This window comes from Artibeus jamaicensis, unplaced genomic scaffold, assembly GCF_021234435.1.
Source record: "Artibeus jamaicensis isolate MK-2021 breed Jamaican fruit bat unplaced genomic scaffold, CSHL_Jam_final contig_482, whole genome shotgun sequence".
NCBI lineage: Eukaryota > Metazoa > Chordata > Mammalia > Chiroptera > Phyllostomidae > Artibeus > Artibeus jamaicensis.
Genome location: NW_026521857.1, coordinates 7,420,233 through 7,434,724, shown reverse-complemented (window position 1 = coordinate 7,434,724; position 14,492 = coordinate 7,420,233). Strand labels below are relative to the sequence as shown.

Below are 14,492 nucleotides of genomic sequence, written 5' to 3'. Positions count from 1 at the left end.
GCTCTGTCTGCGCGCTCCCTGCTGCAGCTGTTTGCAACTAACTTGAATTATTATCATTAGAGAGCTCCTCGCCATTCCTGAACCCAAAACACAGTGCAGAGCATTGTTCATTCATCTACATTATATTTTTTAAAACACAGATTTGTTTTGAAAATACAGAGCTTCTTAAAGCCCCAAGTCATTAAATCAGAAACTAAACGGCAAGTTATGGTGGTGAAATATGAGCTCAGAAAAAAACTGGAGAAACAGAGTCATTAAGGTTTAATTTTCTAACTACCCAAGTTAACCAAGGCAATCTTAAATTGGAGGCATTTTTCTTTCTTTCAAGAAAACTCTTTCATCTATACCATTTTAAGGAGTTAGGCTAAAGAAATGATTCTTAACCAGAAAACCACACCAGGTCACCTAGGAAACTTTTCCAAACACACATACCCACCCACACCCCAAACCGACTAAATCAGAAGGCATTATGTATATTTTTAAAAAGTTCCACACAAGCATTCTGTTATATATACCTTTACTTTTTAAAATGTAATCTCTGAAGGCCCTTCTGGTTCTAAGTGCTACATTAATAAATGGAGCCAATGAGAAAAGAGTTCTACAAGCAATAATGATTTATTGATTACATGGTGGCATCGTAGTGAAAAAAGAACTCCACGTGGTCTCCATCTTGTAGTGCAGCTGTCGAGAGGGCTCTAATGTCAGATTTGCATTCTACAGACAGTCTTGTGTAGAGAAGGGAGATGAATATGCATTGGCTCAAGTTCAAATGATCACTTCTTTATTAGTAGCTGAGCAACTAAACCTACTACTAGTTACTAAACTTAAATCTTTTGAGCCTCCATTTTATTAGGCATAAAATGAAAATAAAAGTCCCTCTGTCACCCATTGACAGTGCCTCATGCTAACCTTGACATAAAATAGCTATTGGGTAAATGTTACTTTCAAACTTACCCTACTGACCCCTCATTTCTCTAAAGATAAGCCTTTTCCTGTGTTTTAAAAGGCTGTTCTCATTTTAGAACCAATAAAACATTTTGATTTCAAAAGAGAACTGTGAAGTCTTAATTATTTATGCCAGTAATGTAAGTATATGTCACGGATAGGTGAAACAGTATACTCAATAGTCCGTTTATTTAGTACTATTTCCTAGCCACACACCTCACTTCGGTCATTTCTTATCTCCAGGATAAATCCCCCACTTTTCTAAATACAGCAGGTCCTGGAATAACATCTTTCAACAGTATTTCATTGTAATGTTGGTGAACTGCCATAGGAACTTAACTCTTGTTTATTTATAGCAATCACCTATGGTAAAACTGGTTTCTTCTTTTTAAAATTTTTAAAAAAGATTTTACTTTACTTATTTTTAAAGAAAGGGGAAGGGAGGAAGAAAGGGAAAGAAACATCAATGTGTGGTTGCCTCTCGCACACCCCCAAAGGGGGACCTGGCCCACAACCCAAGCAGGCATGTGCCCTGACTGGGAATCAAACCAGTGACCTTTTGCTTCACATGCTGGCACTCGATCCACTGAGCCACACTGGCCAGGGTAAAACTGGTTTTTTTAAGTTGCAGAACCTATGGAGAATGTTAAGTGAGGACTGACTTGTATAAGGCCCTGATCAAGTCTCTTTATCTTGTGAGCCTTTTTTGTGTCAAGTAGGAATGCTACTGTCTTCAGCACTTCATCACCTGCTTCATGGGTTGTTGTGAGATGCAAATGAGAATGTCTATCAAGTTTATTTAGTGCATATTTAATATTATGCAAATATAAAGTGGGTGATTACATAGAAACTCTTGGCCTTTCACCATGCTTCTCGGATGTGACAAATTTTTTTTCATAAATTGTATTTATTTATCTTCAGAAGGGAAGGGAAAGACAGAAGGAGAGAAATATCAATGTATGGTTGCTTTCTGTGTGTCCCCCGCTGGGAACTGGCCTACAACCCAGGCATGTGCCCTGATGGGGAATTGAACCGTGATCTTTTGGTTCGCAGGCCCGTGCTCAATCCACTGAGCTACACCAGCCAGGGCTAGATGTGACAAATTGACTTCCATTAACTCTCATTTTTTTCTTCATTCCCATATTATGAGATAGTAAAAACAAAAACAAAAGCAACCAAATATGAAGAATGTATATTTACCTGATGAACAAGTTGAATTGCAACAACAATATCAGCTATGAGTCCAGCCTCGATAACAGATAGCCGATTTGCCTGTCATCTATGCATTTCACTTTAGTAAATCACATACTCGGGTTTTCTCCTACAACCTCCAGTTATAATTAAATATGTGTATTTAGGACTTCATATTTTAAATGTTTTCCAATAATTGGAAAACAATAAGAAAAATAAATAGCAAAGGTAAAATTTTCTAAAATGAGCAAATTCTAGTATAGAGGGCTGTTTAACATAGGGGGCTGGGGCTAAGCATAACAGAATAACTATAGACAACAGAGAATACTGTGGCCCCAAAGCCCCCAATATATTTTAAGATTTGCCCATTTAGGCTTGGTTGGTTTGGGGATACCTCCTTAGATGCTGTATCACCTGACAGGTCATGCCATAGAATTATTTTTTAATTAAAATAAATAATATATTTTCACAACAATTTTGCAAAATCCTTGAAAACTGAAGGTGCATAAAACCACATTAGACAGATTATACGTTGCCAACAGAGGGTGTGGTGCCACAGTCTCCAATGAAGCCTCTACAAAACCTCTTCAGGAGCTTATCATTTCTGTTGGATGGGAGCTGACTTTCACCATATGCCAGCAATGATGGTCATTCAGCTCACTTACTGTTTGTGCCTAAAGCTGAGCTCCCCAGTCTAGCAACAGAACCAGGCTCCACGATTCCTCCTTTCAACCAATGATTTTACAAATTCTGATTCTGGCATGCACCAACTAATAAAATCACACATTTAATTTAATTTACTGCTGTTAGTAACTTCTATTTTCACTTATGCTTCACAAAGTTTGACTTATGTGCATGTTGAGTAATTTTAATAAATGCATATTTTATATTTTGGAAGTATAATGTATTATGACTAAGCTCATATGAAAATGTTAAAAGCTGAAATGTTTTCCAGTAAGTTTGTCACTTTATAGTCACTAAGTAATTGAGTTAAATAATAGCAATTAAACAGATCAACCAAATTAAAACTATGATTAATTTGCTTATGGTTACTCAACAAGCCAAGAATAATATCTAGGAATAAAGTATAAAACCTACAACTAAATTTAATAATAAGTATACAGTACCTATTTTTTCATTGTTCAATTTCAGTAGAACAGTGATTTTCAAGTTTTTCATCTCATGGCACACAAACTAATTACTAAAATTCCATAGCACACCAAAAAATATATTATTTTTTGACAATCTAACAAAAAAGTAGAAATAATTTTGATTCATTCACACCAAGCAGCTACTGTGGTGTTGACAACTGTCATTTTTTTGACAATCTAAGGAAAAAGAGGTCAGTGCCCTTGACTAAATAGTCAGGTATTGCATGTTTTAAAAATTCTGTGGCATAACAGTTGAAAATCCTTGTAGCAGGACATTAAAAAGAAGTCTCAAATAAATGATGAGTTTGATTCATAGAAATATTCCCTACCATGAGTACATAAATTCTCTCCAAATTAAAATATACATCCACTGTACTTCCAATAAAAAATAAAATTTGGGGGTGGAAAAGTTACAAAATGAATTTATGGACTTCCAGTCAGTCAATAAAGAATGTTGAGCTGACTTGGGAAGCCCACTCCATTCCCAACCCTTGCTACCCCATCCTACGCCCTGCTCTGCTAACAAATAAGCTCTACGCAAACTATAAGAACTTATTTTTAAATACATCTTGGATGAAAGCATGAAAGGGAAATCTCCCAGAAACACAAAAGAAACTCTAACCCCACAATGGTGATTAGGTATTGAAGACCTAGTAGGAACCTAAGAATAAGAAATTCACCTCAGAGGGTGGGTGGAGTTTAGCCACCAGGTGGAGCTGGAAATAAGCACCTTACATAAACTCAGGAGAGGGGGTGGACAAGAAATCGCCACCCTCTCAGAAGGGATGTAGCACAATAGCGTGCCACTGGCTCTGGGCTAGAGATGCAAAAGGAGACACGGTGAGAAATTAGAGACTGAAGTCTGTTCAAGGCGCAGGAAGGAGTTCAAATGTACTCTAACTACACAGGATTGGAAACCAGATCCCAAACTGTGGAAACATGCAGACCTCAAAAAACGAAATAGAAAACTGCCTCATAGGAACTCAGCCACTGCCTAGGATACATGAAACTCAAATGATAAGGCCCATGAGCAAGCAAATTGCCATGAGAAAGATGAAATTAGTGGGTGAATCAAAAAGGACAATTTACTTCACCAAAAGCACAGCAAATGCAGCATTCTAAGAATTTTAATGTTTGTAAAATATTTGACAAAAGATGGAATAGAACATATATATCAAGACTAAGACATTATAAAAGAACAAAGAGATTTCAGAAAGAACCCCTTTTGCTTCATGATATTGCCTGAGTATAGATACACATAAATAGCTTTAGGTGGAGAATTTCTTTGAGCCAAGTAAAATAAAGGACAACCATGTTAAACATTTTTAAGAAAAACTGCACACATATATACATGTGGGTATGTTCATCCTTCTTTTCCAATTTGTTTTCTAAACCTTTGCTTATTCAACTTCACATATTTGTATGTAGCAGTGGTGGGAGATGTGTTTATTTCCAATTAGTCTAGTTGCAGACTTCTCAAAGGTATGATATGTCAGGTTTTCTGTCATTGTAATATTTTTAAGAACAATAGAATTAAAATATTGTTAATGAAAAAACAGAACAATTTAATATATTGTATTGTTGTTTAAAATTTTTCTTCTCATCTTCTGTGAATGAAGAGTCTAGTTCGCCATGTCATTGATGTCAGGCTTGGCTGCTGGCTACCAGTTATGAGCAGAGGCTCTAGGAAGCATTCCAAGTCTCAGGCAGCCCTCTTGCACACCACCCAAACCTCAGGTCCCAGACAGGGGCTGCTCTCTTCCTGTTGAATGAACTCGACCCATCACCTGGAGCAGAGACACTGAACCCACCCTGCAGCCACTAATGTGCAATGTGAGGAAGAGATACCCAAGCCACTGAGGTTTTAAGTTGTTTGTTACACTGTATTATCAGAGCAAAAGCTGATCGATGAAACCAGCTGAAGAAAGAATTAGTGAAACTACAGATAAATCTGAAGGAAGCCCAAGACATAGTATGAAGAAACAAATTTAATGGGAAATATATGCAGTTAAGAGACATGAGAATAGAACAAAAATTTCCAGCATATGCTTTAATAACTCAGAGTATAGAATAGCAAAAATGTATAATGTATTAGTTTTCTATAGTCATGATAACTTACCACTAATTTAGCAGAGGGGGGGGGGAGCAACCTAAGCCAGACACAATCACTTGAGAGGCCTTCTTTAGGGTCCTAGTCACATGGCTCTCCCCCAACATGGCAGCTTGCTTCTTCAACACCTGCAGGTGAAAATTTCTGCAGTCTTAGGCAATGTAACATCATCATGGGAATAACTTATTCCATCATCTTCGCAGGCTCTAGCCAACTCAAGGGGAAGGAATTTACAGGGGTGTACACCAGGGGGCAGAATCTTGGGGACATCCTACAACTTAGCCTACCAGAAGGAAAAAGCACTGTGGGGGTAACTTTGCCCACAAAGTCCCCTGTCTACCACAGATGAAAGTGAAACTACCAAGACATGATCTGCTTGGGGAGGAAAGGTGGCTGATCCCTCAAAGGGGAAGGGCCAAGAGTCCCTTCCTCGAGGGGCTTTTATTGGGTTCGTTTGCACAAGAATACAGGTAAGGATCAAACAATAGATAGCATTCAAAGAACTATGAGGGCTTATTCTCAGTCAGGATCAGATAGCTAACAGGCCATAAAACTTTGAGGAACAAACTTCTTGCTTGGACCCTTATTTAAATGAGAGCATTCTAAACAAAGCCAGTTTCACAAGATTTTACATATTCTTTCTTAGGCCTGATCACCTGGACCCCACTCTAGCCAGCAAAGGGCTGCACCACCTTCCCCATCACAGGTTTTCAGGCTTAAGTGGATTAGAGCCAGGAGGCACTTCCCCCAGAGGACTTGGGGACTGGGGCTATGTCAGAATAGCCAGGGGGAGAGGGTCTATCACTCCCTCTTTGTTGCAGCCCCCCAAGTCCTTCCATGAAGGCCTCTCAAGTGATTGTGTCTGGCTTAGGTTGCCCCCCCCTCTGAGGGGTCTTACCTGTCTCTGACTAACCAACCATGCATTGGGGTCAGAGGAGGAAGCAGAGACAAGCTTTATCTCCTTGTGGCTTGCATTCTGGAGGCCACTCATTCAGTCTTAGCCATGGGGGTCAGTTACAACTCCCGAAACCAGGCAGAGCGGTTCCCAACAAAGTACATTTAGGAGGTATGCCCCAGGTCACATTACTTCTATCACTTTGGCTCTCACCACTCCTCTAACGGAAGTCCACATGGTATTTTTAATGGCACTAAAGCAACACAGCATTGCCCTCAGCATCCTAAGGGCACAGCAGGGTTTCCTCTAGAGCCACAGAAGACTGACTGGAGAGCTCATGCCAGGTCATCACCTTTAGTCCATCTTTCAGGTCAATCTAATATCCTACCCCTGGATCCAAAATTCCACTTCTATGGAATAAACTGCACTCGTTCTCTGTCATTGTACATCCTTTATGGGTGTCTCACATGTATTTTTCAAGTTGTCTTTTCAACTTCCAGGAACACTTTAATGGAGACATTATTTAGATAGTCCCCTTGTCACTACTTTACTATTAAAAGACTTTGATTGAACGAACATTGCAAATGCAAGGAAGATAATATGGAAGCTAATAATTTAAAGCCCTTTTAAAATTCCCCAAAGCTGAAAAGAGAAATCATTAGCATTCTGTTTATTCTAGAGTTTATGGGCTTATAGGCATCATCTTTATTGTTTACAGGAACACACATACTTTTTTTTAATTGATCAATGACAGAATACAAATGGTAAACAATTAATCTTAACCATTTTCACTTCTGTAATTCTCTGGAAACAGAAGGGGGAAAATGTCTTCTGTGCTTATTACACAAAGGCAATATCTCAGCTCATTTCCTCAGCTGTGGAACAGATTGCAAACCTCGTTTTAAAATTACCTAATGTATATTTTCATTGATTAATTAAATTCTGCTAGCATCATTTTAAGATATGAAAATAGTTATCATGACATTTCTGTGAATAGAATAGATTTAGTTCCTGTAATAACCAGCTCTGCCCTTCCCTTCTATCCTCTTGTCAATTATATGTGAAAACTATATATCACTGACCTACATATATACGATTATATCACTGAAAAACTACAGATGGTTTTACAGGTATGGCCCATATAGTGGACAAGCAGGACCTATGGGCTCTAATCAGAAATATGCTTTATATGTTTCCTCCATTGCCTCTTTATGTTCATTGTATGGGGCTGGTTCTTCCCTTATCCTTGAATAAAATTCAGAGCAGTTGTCATGACCTTCCCAGTCACTCTTAAAAAATAACAACATTTGCAATTCACTCTAAGTCTAAAACTCAGTCATAGTTCTGTAATTAATGTGTTCAATCTCATATAGCCCTCAAACTCTTTCAACTTCATGTGAAGTTAAACTTCTCCCCTCCTGCAGCTATGGCCTGCTGAGCACTGGCCACTGGTACTGGGGAGGGTGGACAGGGAAAGATTCTTCTCTGTAGCCAAAGTGCTAAGGTAGGTTACCCCACTTTCTGATACAAAAACAGGGATGAGGTAAAAGGAAGAAAAGGCAGCAGCAATATTCTTGCATGGCTAATACATATATAATGACCTAATGCTGGCGATCAATGGACTTCATGGGCATTTAAATGTTACTTTTTCTCTTGAGCCAAGGGTAGGGTGGCGATAAGGAGAACAGGGGGTGGAGAGGTGGAGAGCCTCCACTCCACCCTTATCACTGGAGTTCTGTCCCCTACAGATCCCTTTTCACAAATGGTTACTGAAGGCTCTTCCCTCAGTTTACCCTGCTGGGGTCCAGGTCGCCCTTCACATGTGACCTGAGATGACCTCTGACTAGTTCATTTTCCAGTGTGGTCTACGTTTGGTCCTTGGGGAACAAACCTGCATTCTGTGCTATCCAACACTGGAACAATATAGCTACATCTTTTTTGATCTGCCACTAGAGGACCTAGCCAGCCAGTCTCTTGTCCTTCAGATTTCTCAAGCATGAATTTCTGATCCATTGTGCCTCTGAATCTGTAGGTCATACACATTTGACACTCCGAATGGTCTGCACGGCACCCCTTCCTCCAGGCTTGAGATGAAGGGACAAGTACCTCATACCCCTCTCTCACGGTGGCCAGGAGGGGGCACTCAAACCCACCACAAACTCTGTCTAACTAAACACTTGTCTTCTAATCATTATTTTCTTGGTCTCTGCAGCCTGTTTTATCAGCTGGGGGTGGCAGATGAGCTAACTGCAAACAATGCTAAACTGGTTCTCCTGTACTTCTTTTCCAATCTGCACTGTGCAATTACACCTGACTTTGGAACGTGGCCTCTATTATGTCCAGATGCAGCTAAAACTGAAAACCAAGAGGGTTCCATTTTAACATCCTGTTACATGGGTACTCATATTTCTATCAATTGATTCATTTTTATTTTTTCTAGTAGAAAATATACAGATTCGGTTGGTTCACAAACTCCTCCAAGGGTTTGAACTCCCAAGGGTTTGAACTCCTAAGGGTTAAATAACTGCAGAAACTGAGGTTTAAACAACCACCATGAGGGATGAAATGGCAATGGCCAAGGTGGGGTGTTGGCGTTCAGTGGGGGTCTAGTTAGAGACACCCAGGAGCAAGAGTCAAAGACACAGTCGAAACTCCCAACCCGTAAAACCTACTGCATCCTGAAAAGAGTCCATGAGTGTTCATTCTCCCAGCCCCGCTGCTCCTCTGTGACAGCACCACCTACCACAGTCGCCCTGGGAATTATCTCAGATTCCTCCCCCTCTCTCACCTGCCAGATCCAATCAGTCCTACTGCTAAAGCTACTTATAAAGCTACTTATGTCCTTCCTATCTAGCCCCTCCTCCCATCTCCTCTGCCATTGTTTTCACTTAGGTCACTGTCTCTTTCCTACGTATTTAAGATGGGAGAGGAAAACATACTTACATGCTAATGGGAAGGAGTCCATAGAGAAGGAGATTGGAAATATTTGAGAGAGAAGACCTCCGGTGAAACCAGACCTTTAAAGGAGGACAGATGGAAACTTAAACCCAGGAAGAAAAATACATCTTGGGCAGGAAAACAAAAGCTTTACTATCTGACACTGACTTTCTTATAGAGCTAAATTTATTCAGCTTTTTAATGCTAATACTTTCTTCCTTTTCTGAAACAAGTTAAAATGAGATGGTAATATTTTTATTTTATTTTTTAAAGATTTTATTTATTTATTTTTAAAAGGGGGAAGGGAGGGAAGAAAGGGAGAGAAACATCAATGTGTGGTTACCTCTCACATGCCCCTCAGTGGGGACCTGGCCCACAACCCAGGCATGCGCCCCAACGGGGAATCGAACCTGCAATCCTTTGGTTTGCAGGCCCATGCTCAACCCACTGAGCCACACCAGCCAGGGCAGATAGAAGTATTTTTAATGTCCTTATTTGAAAAAAAATTAAACTTGGCAAATTTTCAGTCCCTGATTTTTTTTGAAATGTTGCTATTCCTTTCAGTCCAAATGCAATTCTGCAACTTTGAATATCTATCTCCCTACTGACTTATTTCTCTCCCCTCCTATCTTTTCCCTTTTTCCTAAGGGAGAAACTTTTTTATTGGCTGTTTACACTCCCCTCTTCCTTACTCTCATGAATCATTCCACTGCAACCTTCCTTCCAGCTGTACATTTCTTCTGAAACCGCCTGTGGCTGATGTCACACCAATCTAACTGCCAAACGCAATGATAACGTCTTTGTCCTCACCACGAAAATAAGAATTCCTTTCATCTTAAATTTCTAAAGTCCCTTTGACTGCCTATGTCACTCTCTCCTGATCTTTGTCTCCTCTCTGGCCACTCCTTCTCCGTCTCCTTGTATTGGCTTTTCCTGTGTCCTCAGGGTTTCATTGTTGAAGGCCTGGCTCCACACTCTCCAAAGGCCATCTCATCTATGCTTTCTACCAGCTGTGTTCTGACAATCCCTACATAATTATATCATGAAATCTGTGTCACTCTATGTGGTCAATATTACCTTTTCCACGTGAAGGAAGGGAGGCTAAGAAAACTAAAGTAATTTGCAAAGTTTGCATTATTGGTAGTAAGGAACTCATTTAACCCAAAACTTGCTGAATCCAAAGGCGGCCATGGCCCTCTGACTCTAAAGCAACAGTGTTAGGAATAAAATAAGATAATGTATAAAAGTATGTGGAAACTGAGATAAAGCTTTCTATTTTAAATCATTTATGGCATTGTATAATAACATTTTGTAAAGAGCCAAAGTTCCCCTCTTCAGTACCATCTGCTCCTTGCACTCTTCCTTCTCTCTGATGTAGTTAAGTAAACCACAGCACATTTCAACTTTTTCCTTCTCCTTTCACTGACCGTGGGTTCAGCCAAGGGTCCACGCATCTGTACATCTTAACTCCTGCTTTTGTACTAATAGGGATTAATTCTCCAAGGTACAGCAGTCAAACAAAGAATACTATGTATACGAAGACAGTATATTTCAAAAGGAGACACTTCCAATAAATTAACATAGATGGTAATTATTTCTACTAAACTAAAGTTGCTGCACAGTAGGAACTTTTATATATTGTCTATTCAGTGGACTCAACAAAAAGCAAAAGAACTTCATCACTATGAAGTTAAAGTAGGTAATCATAAAGCAAGAAGAATCTGAGACTAGGAAGGGCAACTTAGATACTAAAAAAATACCATTTCCAAATAAAAAGTTGCAGTGGAGATAGTAACATATTAGAAATGACTAAAAATCTGATCAAAGTAGATGATAACTTGAGGAACTCTGCTAATATTCAGAGAAAAGGCAAAAAGACTGAATTTATTAAATAAAAGATAGTATGGGAGATGAATACACAAATGTATGCATAATTGCAAAACAAAAAGTATCAATAAAAAATAACCAGAAAAAATAATTGAACATTGAGATACAAAAAGATTTGTCGTCACATCACAACTACTCAAAGTGCCAGGAAAAATTAATAAAACAGATTATTGCCATGATATAATCTGGTTTAAAAAAAAGTAGAGAAAAGAAAACAATGTTTTAATCATCAAGATAGAAAAACAGATTGCCTACAAAACTAACTTCGTTTCTGCAACCCTAATGCTAGAATCCAGTCGAGCAATATCTAGAGTACTGAGGTAAAGACTTGTGACCCAAGCATTTTATATAAAAGCAAGAAAAGCAGAAAAGTATTCTCATCTCTACTGGCTTCCTGAAAACAGTTTCTTAAAAACATTCTCAGAGCTGGCGGCAGCGGCACTCTGCTCACTGGCTGTCCTCACTGGCCATCCGTTCCAGCCCGCCGAGGATCTGCAGCACCTGGGGCCAAGGCCTCGCCAAAATGCCTTCTCAGATGGAACGTGTCAACAGTGATGCTCACCTTTCACAAATTTGCTGGGGATAAGAGGTACTGAACAAAGTTAAGACCTGATGGTACTCATGAAAAAAAGAGTTCCCTGGGTTTTTGGAAAATCAAAAAGACCCTCTGGCTGTACACAGAATAATGAAGGACCTGGACCGGTGCCAAGAGGGCAGAGCAGGTTCCCTGAGCTTCTCTCCGCTAATTGCTGGGCTCGCCACGGTGTGCAGTGGCTGCTCTGTGGCACACTGAAGCAAAGGGAAAGGAGCAGGCCGCTGGGCGGCTACTTCCTCCCGGATCAAGAGTTCGTTCTCCCAATGAGTCACTTATGAAATCTCTGCCCCACAGCTTCCCCTGCACGAGGATTTCATGAGCAGATTGGGACCCTTAGAAAATGTCAAATAAAATCCCAACCCCCCCTTGGACAAGAGAAAGAAAAGCCAATTAAAGCCAAATAAGCTTCTGATTTTTATATTGCTCGCATCCTCTTGCCCTCGATAAACAAATTCCTTTAAAAAACACTCTCGGCTACACAAAACCTCCGAAAAAAGTTACTTGAATATATATTTTAAAGTATTGTGATATGAATTTAAGGACAGAGGAACTGTAATATAATATACTGTAATAATATTAAGTTGTTTTGCTGGTATAAGCAAAACAACTTGAACAGAGTTAAGTATAAATAAACTAGGTCAATATAGGCATAAACAATACAATGTTATTGTAATGTCAAATACAATGTTAAAAGTAATTCTTTAAATAGACTATAAATTATTTCATCATTTATTATTAATAATAAATTTGACTTTAATAATCCTAGATTAAACAAAAAACTAGAAAATAAAGGAGCTAGAGAAAGAGAGGTAATAAAAGTGTTAAATTTCTCATCTTATACTAGGAAAGGTAGTAAATACCATTTCTTCCTGGTATTAAGGCAATCAAGTATGTCTATACAGACACACACACAACCCTTAAGGCAGCAATAGTTGGATTTTCAAGATATAATTCACACCTTTCAATCTATCAGAAGAAACAGGAGCAAATAAAATATAGTCCAGACAGCTAAGAAAAATGTTCAATAGCATGGACAATTCTTATGACACTGTTAAGGGGCTTTTTCGTTTTCTTTGTTTTTAAAGATTTTATTTATTTATTTTAGAGAGGGGAAGGACAAGAGAAACATCATCGTGTGTTTGCCTCTCACACACTGACTACCGGGAACCTGGCCTGCACAACCCAGGCAAGTTCCCTGACTGGGAATCAAACTGGCAACCCTTTGACTCTCAGGTTGCCACTCCATCCACCGAGCCACACCAGCTAGGGCGGTTTTCCAAAAACAAAAAGAGAATGCACAGAAAAAAATCTTCATTCTGTAACAACAACATTCATACACATAAATGCCCAAATGCATGGTTAAAAACTGGAAAAGTTATGCTAAAATGTCAGATGCTGTTGGATGGTAAGATTAGAGGTAATTCTGATACTTTTCTTTATACACCTCTGTATTTTCCAAAACCAAAATATAAAATTATTCAATTGTCACACTTGCTCTTTCATCTTTTTCATAAACCTACTTATAAACTTAAATATATTTATATACAAATTTAAATATGATAGTCCAAATAGTCTTACCTCTTTCTAGTCACATGCCTTCTCAGAAAACATTTAAATAGTGATAAACTCCTGAAGTATACCAATAGAGAGTATGATTCTTTTAATATTTTTTAAAATGTCTGTTGATTTTAGAGGGAGGGGAAGGGAGGGAGGGAGGGAGGGAGGGAGGGAGGGAGGGAGGGAGGGAGGGAAACAGACTGAGAGAGGGAGGGAAACATTGATGTGAGAGAGAAACACCATTTAGTTACCTCCCATGTGCGTCCTGACCAGGGATGGAACTCACGACCTAGGTACCGTGTGCCTGACTGTGAATGGAACTCCCAAGGTTCCAACCAACTGAGCCACACCAGCCAGGGCAAATGCAGAATATGATTTTTTTAAAATATGGACTAATTAAATATTATGGAAAAATATTAAGTTATAATCATTGGAAATGTTTTTCTTCAAAAATTTTTTTTCAATTACAGTTTTCATTCAATATTGTTTTGTATTAGTTTCCGGTGTACCACATAGTGATTAGACAATCATACACTTTACCAAGGGTTCCCCGTGATATTTCCAGTACCCAGCTGTCATTACAAGATTATTGACTATATTTCCTATGCTACACTTCACACCCCCATGACTATTTTGTAACTTCTCCATCCCTTCACCTTTTTCACCCAGTCCCCAATCCCTCCCCCGCCCCGCCCCCAGCAACCATCAGCCTGTCTCTGGATCTGTGAGTCTGTTTCTGCTTTGTTCATTTACAAAGCAGAATTTCATGGGACACTACCACCCTCTCCAGGAGGGGCCGGATGTGAGGAAGAGTGTGGCAAACACTCGGAGTTGCTCACGACAACATTCCCAAACTGCAGACTGGGAAGGTGGACTTTGCCAATGTGTGGCCAACTGTCCAATTGTTGTACACACTCGACCTGGCAGTGGAGCCCTTCAGAGAGTTTACAAAGATTTTCTACGAACCAACTAATTCAGAGACTAACCTCTGCCTTCAGAGATGGGGAAGAAACTGCAACGGAAGAAGGGCAGTGAAAGAGGAAGAAAGTCCTCTGCAGGTAGGACTGTCTCTTGGGGCAGAAGCGTCAAGATTAGACTTTAAGGAGACAGTTCTTCACTTTGTGATGTAAGGCTCAATGTTAATCCAAAGCCAAAAGAAGCTGATTAAGATGTATAAATTCATGACACTAAATGAAAAACATTCACTGCCACATAGTTATATTT

General features: G+C 39.3%; 1 long non-coding RNA gene across 1 annotated transcript in view; it reads right to left on the bottom strand.

Moving 5' to 3' along the window:
• The window catches only part of LOC128627909 (uncharacterized), a 41,689-nt gene that overhangs the window by 22,727 nt on the left and 4,470 nt on the right, over positions 1–14,492 (bottom strand). Inside the window, exon 2 of the long non-coding RNA XR_008392204.1 lies at positions 9,236–9,309. This is a non-coding gene — a long non-coding RNA (uncharacterized LOC128627909). The remainder of the gene's footprint in view (positions 1–9,235; positions 9,310–14,492) is intronic.